This window comes from Telmatherina bonti, assembly GCF_933228915.1.
Source record: "Telmatherina bonti genome assembly, chromosome: 9".
NCBI classification, from domain to species: Eukaryota; Metazoa; Chordata; class Actinopteri; order Atheriniformes; family Telmatherinidae; genus Telmatherina; species Telmatherina bonti.
Window position 1 is genome coordinate 27965770 of NC_136627.1, and position 8969 is coordinate 27974738.

The window sequence follows — 8969 nt, forward strand, 5'->3', positions numbered from 1 at the left end:
TAATTAAAAAGAAAAAGCAATTCGATGGCAGATGAGTTGACCTGCTTAAAGCAACATCATTACACTGATCCCTGCAATCAGGCGCAAGTCAACTAGAGTGAGATTTTTTTTTCTTATTGTCACATTTGTGAATAATAAGTATGCAATTCTAGATGATCGTGTTATGCATAATTACCTGAATGTACTCACTAATGCTGCACCAGTGTTTTAAGTGTTATCATAAGGACAATGCATATGATTCCAAACAAGTTAAACGTGAGACGGAGCATCTGCTACAGCTTTATTAAGCAGGAAACAAGCAGAATTATCAGCTATTCTGACATATAATGAACATTGATGCTAAAACTGAAGATTCTTGGTTTACACATTGCAGAAGATGCAAGAAAGTCGATGGAACAGACTGTATTTTCACTTTGACTGCCTCCTAGTCTGGATATTTGATTGTTTGAATAAGGAGGATTTCACACCTAACACAGGACTGCTGACCAAGTAGAATACAGTTGTGAATGGATCAGACTCTAAGTATAGGTTTGTTATGTGCACCTCTTTTTTTTTTTTTAAAGTGCGTAATTTAATTGTAAGTGCTGTTAAGTGCCATCTTGAATTATTCCACTTCTCAAAGATAGGTGTTAGAACAGTGGCCAGCCTGTAATGTGTAATGTCTGAGAGAACTGTGTGATAATTTCATTCTATTCAAGTGTGCAGGAAATCAAAAGGAAGTCAGATAGCAGAGGATTCAGATGTAAGGGCTCAAACTAACAAGCTCTGTAATATCATAACATTTGTTCTTGTCGTTTGTACAGTTAATGGCTTTTTCCACAGTACTAGTTGCTTGCAGTGGTCTGAAAGGCACCGGAAAGTGTGTTTCCTCAGCAACTAAGATTGACTTCTGCCCAACCATGGCACAGGGAAGATGTATGTATGAATGTATATATATATATGGATGGATGGATGGATGGATGGATGGATGGATAGATGGATGTTCACTCGGCTCATAATAAGTCAAGTCAAGGTTGCTAGACGATCAAAAACAAAATAAATTTGGAGGAAAACTGGAGCGGCAGTTACTTTGCATATCTGCACAACTTTGGGCTTAATGAAATATTTTAAAGACTAAAATTATTGGCCAAAACTGTAAGAAAGGCTAAAAATTTGAGTAAATTACTTCATCTAACCCTTTATCTAAGCCTTAATGCATCATTTACTGAACTAATTAGAGTTGGAGTAGCAAACATTTGGCACAAAACACTAAATTGCTTTATAAACCCATCATAAAATGGTTCTTTCCACCAACTTATCTTAGTAAATGACTGGCTCTATTGCACTGAGGAATATCTGCATTCAGTCAAAAAAAAAAAAATCAGATGTGTGGTGGGGTTCAAATTAAGACAGTTGTCTTGTCACAGTATTGCACAAAGGACAGCTTGAGATGAAATGAGTCATGCGGCAAGATATCCTTCTACCTGGCAGACTTCTCTCCCCTCTCACACATTTCTGCCTGGCAGCTCTGAGAGTCTATGACACGGGTCTACACACCCTGTCCATTTGGATCACACTGCGACTGCCTTTCTGGTCACAGTTTGTCCCACTATCTGCTCTGACACCATCCCCCCGTCTCCTGTCCCTCCGATCATCACGGTACTGAGCTGGATATAATGATGCAGAAACAGAGCACATATTCTTGTAGATTCTAACACAATAACAACAAAGAGGTAAAAAAGAAGAACATATCTGATCTAAACAGAGCGCTGCAGGATATAAGAAAGCCTGTTTGGACAAGAAGAGAAAGCAAAACAGGCTTAGAGATACATTACAGAAACCAGAGCCTAGCAGACACAATAGCATCTAACGCAAAAATCTCTAAAACTAGCATTGCTCAGGTGCAGTAATGTAGTGAAAATAAATAAAGGAGGAAGAACTAGTAAACTGAGTCCTGCACATCTGCTTCTGGAATATATGAGATACAGACTAAATTGAATCTGAGCCACAGAGAGAAAAGCAGAAGGGTGAGATTTGCCTGCAGCTGACAGCCCCAAGGGAGAAAAGACATTTAAACACATCCCTCACCCTGTCAGTTTGTGTAGAAGTAAATGGAATAGATGCTGTAATTATAAGCAAACAGCCTCAACTGACCCCTTCCTACATATCAGCAATGTCCAATTTCTTCATTTCATCACACCTTTGTTGCAGCACTGGCATCTCCACAATACTACTTATGGCTTTATTTTAAAGCCAATTCAAGTTCTGATGACTCACTATTAAAATGAGATTGCTTTGGGGATTATCCTGTAAAATGATATAAACAGGATGAGTCAGGTAACTAGGCTGCTGAAGACAGATACTGGAAAATCACTCTGGCTCCCAAGAAAATATGCCACTGTGCATAAACTATACAGAAACAATACAATACACTCATGATTCATTTTAGATCCAGTGCTCTTGCTAACATTTACTCAAAATCTTTTAGATGAAAATGTCCATGTGTGTCATGCTTTCTATTCTGCAAACTGGCATCATTAATGCAGTTTCGGTTTAGTTATCAGTACAATGACTATTACTCATCACAACTTATAGGTATCTCTAAGAAGCAAGGCAACAATTCTACCATCTAACTATTATTTTTATTAGCAGTAAACTTATGTGGCTCGCTCTGTCACTTTTCTATACAATACGGTTTCTCCCACTCTTAATTTTTTCATGCTGTCGGCATTCAAAGGGACAGCTACAGTAACATGCAGTGTGCCACAGTTACTTGGATTTATACTGTGACAGATTACATAGAAATTTGCCATCTTGATTACGTAGCAGGAGAAAAAAGGAGGGACTGCTGATGCTGAAATAGCAATGTATGCAACATGAAGTGTATGTTAAACACATAATAGTATCTATCATGTGTTTCACATAAACTTCATGAGGGAGTACGCCAACACTTGGTTGACAGTTAAGAAATGTGATTGGGTTTAATAAATGTGTTCACCTTGGCCAAAATAGTTTAACTTTTCACTCTCATAGATATGAAGATTCCAGCTTTGCAGAAATTAACGTATCTGCACACAAAATGCAGTTGCACTATTTGATACACCCAAATTTAAAGCAAGTGGTTCTTGGCTTGTACAGGAGACTGATCTGATTATCTGTGCCAACTCCTAAAACATGTAACAGGTAAGAATATCACATGAGGTTTCAACAATACGTTTCACCGGTTTAGCTCTGCTAATCAATAGGTCTCCAAAGACAGTAAACATCCAGGCAGTAAATGTTTATCCATTTTATAGACTTGCTTGGTCCAGTGGTGTATAGAGGTTTAGATCCGATAGCCAGTTTACACCTTGGAAAGGTCAGCAGTCCATTGCGGGGCCAACACAGAGATACAAGCACTGAATTTCATTCCTCAAATCACCAGTTGTTCTAGTGAGCGTGCGTTTTTTAGGTTGTCAAACCGAAAGCACCTGCAGACTTGGGAACCACTGCATGCACAGAGAAAACATGGAAACAACAGAGGTTGGAAACAGAAACCTTCTTGTTGAGGTGTTGCTGCTAAATAACATTAAATAGCATGTTTAACAGTGGTGTTTAGCTCTGAGGTAACATGCACATAATGAGCATGCACAGCTTTCAATATTTCTAACTTGACTGTGGTCTACAACAAATCACATATTCAAAAGACTATTTCCCAAATAAATTCGGAGCTGGTTTATTTGATTGGCTGTCTGTACACTGGTTAATAGTATTGGCTTTATAACATATTTTTGCATATGTTTTTCTACATTTAATAATCTTGTAGTTTTATCCTTTAATGTAGATTACATTTACTGCAGCTGAGTAACTCATAATATGGCAAATGGGGATATTCATGTAATGTTTTTTTTGTTTTTTTTATCTTGTATGATGGTTTTTTTTTTGTTTTTTTTTTCCCAAATCTTTGTTTTATAACCTGAATTCAAAGCTACTTCCCATTTGAGCATCGTTGTTTCATCTTTTCTGTTATCCTACAATCCAGCTCGGTATATTCTGTATCTGTTTGTGTCAGTCAGAGGTCAAAGTGGGATTTGGCAGCTGGGTGAAACCCTTAAATAAAGTGCAGCTGCAACGGAGGGGGGGGGGGGGGGGGGGGGGGCTCACTTACAAAAATTGATATGTAATGTGAGCTCCATGGAATTATTTTTATGAGCCCAATATGTGACCAGCCCACCCACTTTTAAGCACAAATATTTCCACATAGTGGATTCCACTGCTTCCGACAACAAAGAAAACAACATCAGCAGGGACATTTAGTTGATTTCTATTTGTGTCCGTTGAGTCATTGTTATATTGTGTGTTTCAAAGTATCTTCTTTTGCAGTGAACATCACAAAGAGTTTTTACAGCTTGATATAGTTTCAACAGTCCACTGGGAATTGTGTGATCTGTAAAAACCTTTCTCTGATATTAGAGTGGTGACAGAACTATGAATGAATATGAAGCATAAAAGCATAAAACTGTAAACCAAGAATAGTTTATTATCAGGTTTCCAATAAAAGTGTTTCTAGAAAAAAGGGAAAAAAAAATAACCCCTAAAAACAAAAGCAGATGAAATTGTTTTGCCTTGGGTTTAATGAAAGAAAGGCTTGCTTTCTGGCAAATGTTGCAAAAGCATTCAAAGCATGACTTGTTTAAATGGACTGGTTATAAACACCAAACTGAATGGTAAAAAGAATCTTAACTATTTGGTTTTAAGAAGAATGTAAGAATAAAATAAATAATCTTCATAAATAATCTTTATATATCCTTTCTTCATAAATCAGTCTTTTGTTTAGCTTCATTTTAGCTTTAAAAAAAAAAAAGACTCAAAATCAGGACTTTCATTAAGGAGACCAGAGTTTGAGCCATTTTTTTATCCTTTCTCCTTTTCCTCCTATTTATAGGTGATGTTGTAGTTTGTCTTTTTATAAAAATGGTAAATATAAAGGTCATGTTTTTAACATCAGTACAATAATTAAAATGTTTCATTATTGTACTGAATTAAAATGTCAAAACTAGCCCACAACACTTTTTATTTCTATTCTGTTCTCTTGTCAGAAATGTACAGCAGAGCTGTGTGAAAGTGGCTTCAGAGGCAAACTTGAAAGCAGCACAACACTTTGAATACTGGATCTGTGATTTAAAAAAAACAAAAAAAAAACAACAACATCTAAATACTACCAAATCAGTTCCTCAGACTTTTAGGCTTAATAGCTGTAAAATAAAAGTAAAAAGAGACAACACTGCAGTAGATACTTTAAAGACACCAATTATCCCACTGACAACTGAGACAAGCACACTAAAAAGCATACATGCAATCGGTGAATTAGATTTAATTATTAACGTGTCATAGATTAAACAAGGTTCGGAAAACATTCCTGAGACTTTACTACATACTGACGTGACGGCATCACAGAGTTGCTGCAGATTTGTTGGCTGCACATCCAAGAAGAGAATCTCCTATTACACCTCATCAAAAAGGTGTTTTGTTGGACTGAGATCTGATGACTGGAGGACACTGGAGTACAGATAACTCGTGTCCAAAAAACCAGTTTGACCACATCTGAGCATGAAATAGCCATCAGACGACTGTAGTTATAAAGGGATTGGATGGAAGCATTACTCAGGTAGGCTGTGGCATTACAAGAATAATCAGTTTGTGCGAAAGGGGTCAACGTGTGCCGAGAAAATATCCCCACACTATTACACCACCAGCAGTGTGATCCTTTCATGTCGTTTACACCAGATTCTGACTCTACCATCTGAATGTTGCAGCAGAGATTAAACCTCTTCAGACCAGTCAACATTTTTCTAATCTTTCATTGTCCAGTTTAGGCAAGCCTAGTGGTGTCAGTTTTCTGTTCTCAGCTGACAGCAGAGGCATCCAGTGTGATTTCCTGCTCCTGTAGGCCTTTTACTTCAAAGTTCACACACTGTCAATTCAGAGATGACATTCTGCATACCTGCATAACCAAAGTGGATATTGAAGTTACCGTTGCCTATCATCTCCAACCAGACACCTGCTGCTCTCTGGATATTCTCTCTTTTTCTCTGTAAACCCTATAATGGTTATCGATGAAAATCCCAGTAGATCAGCAGTTTTTAAAATACAGCAACCAAGCCAAGTACAAATGCTCAGTTTGCTTTTCAGCATGTGAACATGATCACAGGCCTAAATACACAGAGTTGCTGTCATGTGATTGGCTGTGTTAAAAAAAACTGAACTAGGGTATCTATTAAAGTGTCTAAGTGCATACATTTGGTGGTTTGTGACAATAAGTGGGAGGACTGGTTTTGAGTTCACTTATCTGTTTGCAAACATATCCCAGGAGACTTTGTTCCTTATGTGCTGGAAATACAAAACACTGGAATTCATCAGCCAAATTATAATGTCAGAAATATTGAAATTACAGATACTCCCTACCTTATGTACTTAAACAGCTGTACAACTTCAGTAATGGGTGTAAATAATAATTTGCCATCTACTAAATCCTATCCTATCCTTCTAAGAAATGGATTAGAAGAAATAACTGGAACCAGGGAAATAGTTGCCTTACTCCTTACACCCTTTTTTTTCCAAGACAAAATTTTATTAGTTTGTCATTTAAAGAAACAACAGATGCTGAACAACCATGAGCAACAACAGCTTCCATTTTATTATTAAGACTCACTCACATTAAGTTTAATAAAAAAAAGACAGTAAGTGGTTCATAACAACAGAGTAAACAAACATCCTATTTGCTTAAAAGCTCACTTTTCCTCCAGCAAGAATCCATTATGGCACCAAATCCATTATGGCAACAATCATCACCATGAATATCCTTTAAGGCTGGACATGACAGTTTCCATCATTATTTAAATACATGTCATTAAATAACAAATCTGAATTAACACCCAGTAAATTTGCCAACAGCTCACATTAATATCTTAAGTGGCAGTTGAGTTGGTTTTCACATAAGCTGCTGGAAGGTACATTCAGACCTGATACATCGCTGGCTTTTTTTTTTCCTCAGGACACAAGCTCGTGTATTTTAAAAGGATATAATGTGTGGTATTTCTGCTGGATTCATGCCTGTGTGTAGCAGCAGCAGGGTACATAAACACCATCAGGGGATGCAACTTGTAATTGGTCTTGAATGTCTCACAAGTAATAAGACAATACATCCTTTTGTAGTCCTTTGGCTTTTAATTACCTGATGAGTAAATTATAAGGGAATAATGAACAAAAATGCCACATAACCCAGCATTTCTACTCCATTTTAGAAGAAGGGAAGCAGCAATACATTCCCATAAAAATTTTCATCCCAAGCCCAACAACTCGGCCGGTATCAGAATAAAACCATTCAGTCAAAAAGTTTGTTTTTCTTTGAAATGTTAAAGAAAATCAGAAAATGCAAACAAAATACTGAACCTGGTCTAAAACATTTACACAAACACAAATTATCCGGGGTTATTACTTAGTTGGGATAACGGATTTTTTTTAGTGATAGAGGCGGAAGTGGATGTTTGATGCTCTTCATAAGTGGCTAAAAGGCTCAAAAAAAAGTCTGAAGCTCCACAGCAGTTCTGCATGTGGTTTCTTCTGAATGCAGAGCATAGGATAATCAAACAGTAAAGGATTACTCTTCCTGAAGGAACCACTGAAAAAGAAGTTTAAACCACTTCAAAAGAGTGCTTGGACTTTTGCTTTGCTCTTCTTAATGTAAGCTTTGAATTTCTTATCTTCTCTTTTTCTTTTGAGAGCTTTTAGGTCAAAACAGCAGATAAACTGGAGATTTACCTGTCACTGGTGGAAAATAAGCATTTTATGTTTGATAGTGGAGATGACTCATAAGGTGGATGGGTCAAAGTAATATTCAATCTCATCCTCTAGATCTTTTTGTTGTCTGCACATCAGGATGAGTCTCTCTGGCAGCAGTCTGTTACACTTCTGTCATCACTGCAGGCTGGCTTTGGGACAGTGTGACGATAACAAACCATGTGTGTGAGTATGTGTGCTGAAGTTTCTACAGCGCACATGTCCAGGGCTTTGCACGTGTCAAAAGAGTTGATCAACAAAGCTGACAGCAACTAACCATCCGGCAAACAGCTGTGCTGCCTCCACACCAACACAAACACTGGCTGTACACAACAACATCAGCTGACAGCCACTGGAACTTGCCGTTAGTTCTTGTGGCAAGCAACACGTGGATTTTGCTGGGTTTCATACCTGCATTCCTGATTTACAATCGATTGGCGCTGTGTTTCATCTGATCGAGACTAGTGTGTGTTACTAGCACCATGTGTTCAAAGCTGTCAAGAACTGAAAGTTGCATCTGTTGTTTTCAGATTTTTTTTTTTTTTTTTTACAGTAAAATGTGTTTTATCTGCAGAATGCTATGCTCATTTCCATTTGAATGAGGAAAAATCTCAAACAACAAATATTGCTTTTAAATAAATTCAGCCAGACCAGTACCTTTTTGTTGCCTGGTAACCTTGTAACCCAGATTCTCATGTGGTAAAACAAATGGTCCAGTGGTTTAAAAATCAGGTGTAGTCCCAGTCTAATAGTTTTAATTTACTCATTTGTCTTCCTAAAACATCTTAGTTTTGCCACAAAAATGCCTCTAATAGCCCTAAAATGATGTGAAATATCATTCTCTTTGATCATTTAGTAAATGGGCATGAATGTGTAAATCCAGACCAGCACTAGTCCGATCGGTTTACCTCACCTCTATTGAAGCTATGCTCCATTTAGCACATCTAATACTGGGGTAACTTGGCTGTAAATGTTTTGGGCCAGAGATCAATTCTTGAAAAGACGAAAGGTCAAATGGAAGTGGAAATAAATTAGAACAGTAACATGTTCACTTACTTTCTCTTTGTACAATAATAGAAATGGACAACTCACCAGCAAGCAGGTCGTCTGCCGGCTTGGTGAATCAGTTAACATCTTGGTTTCATTAGACATTTAGGAGTCTTGTTTGGTTG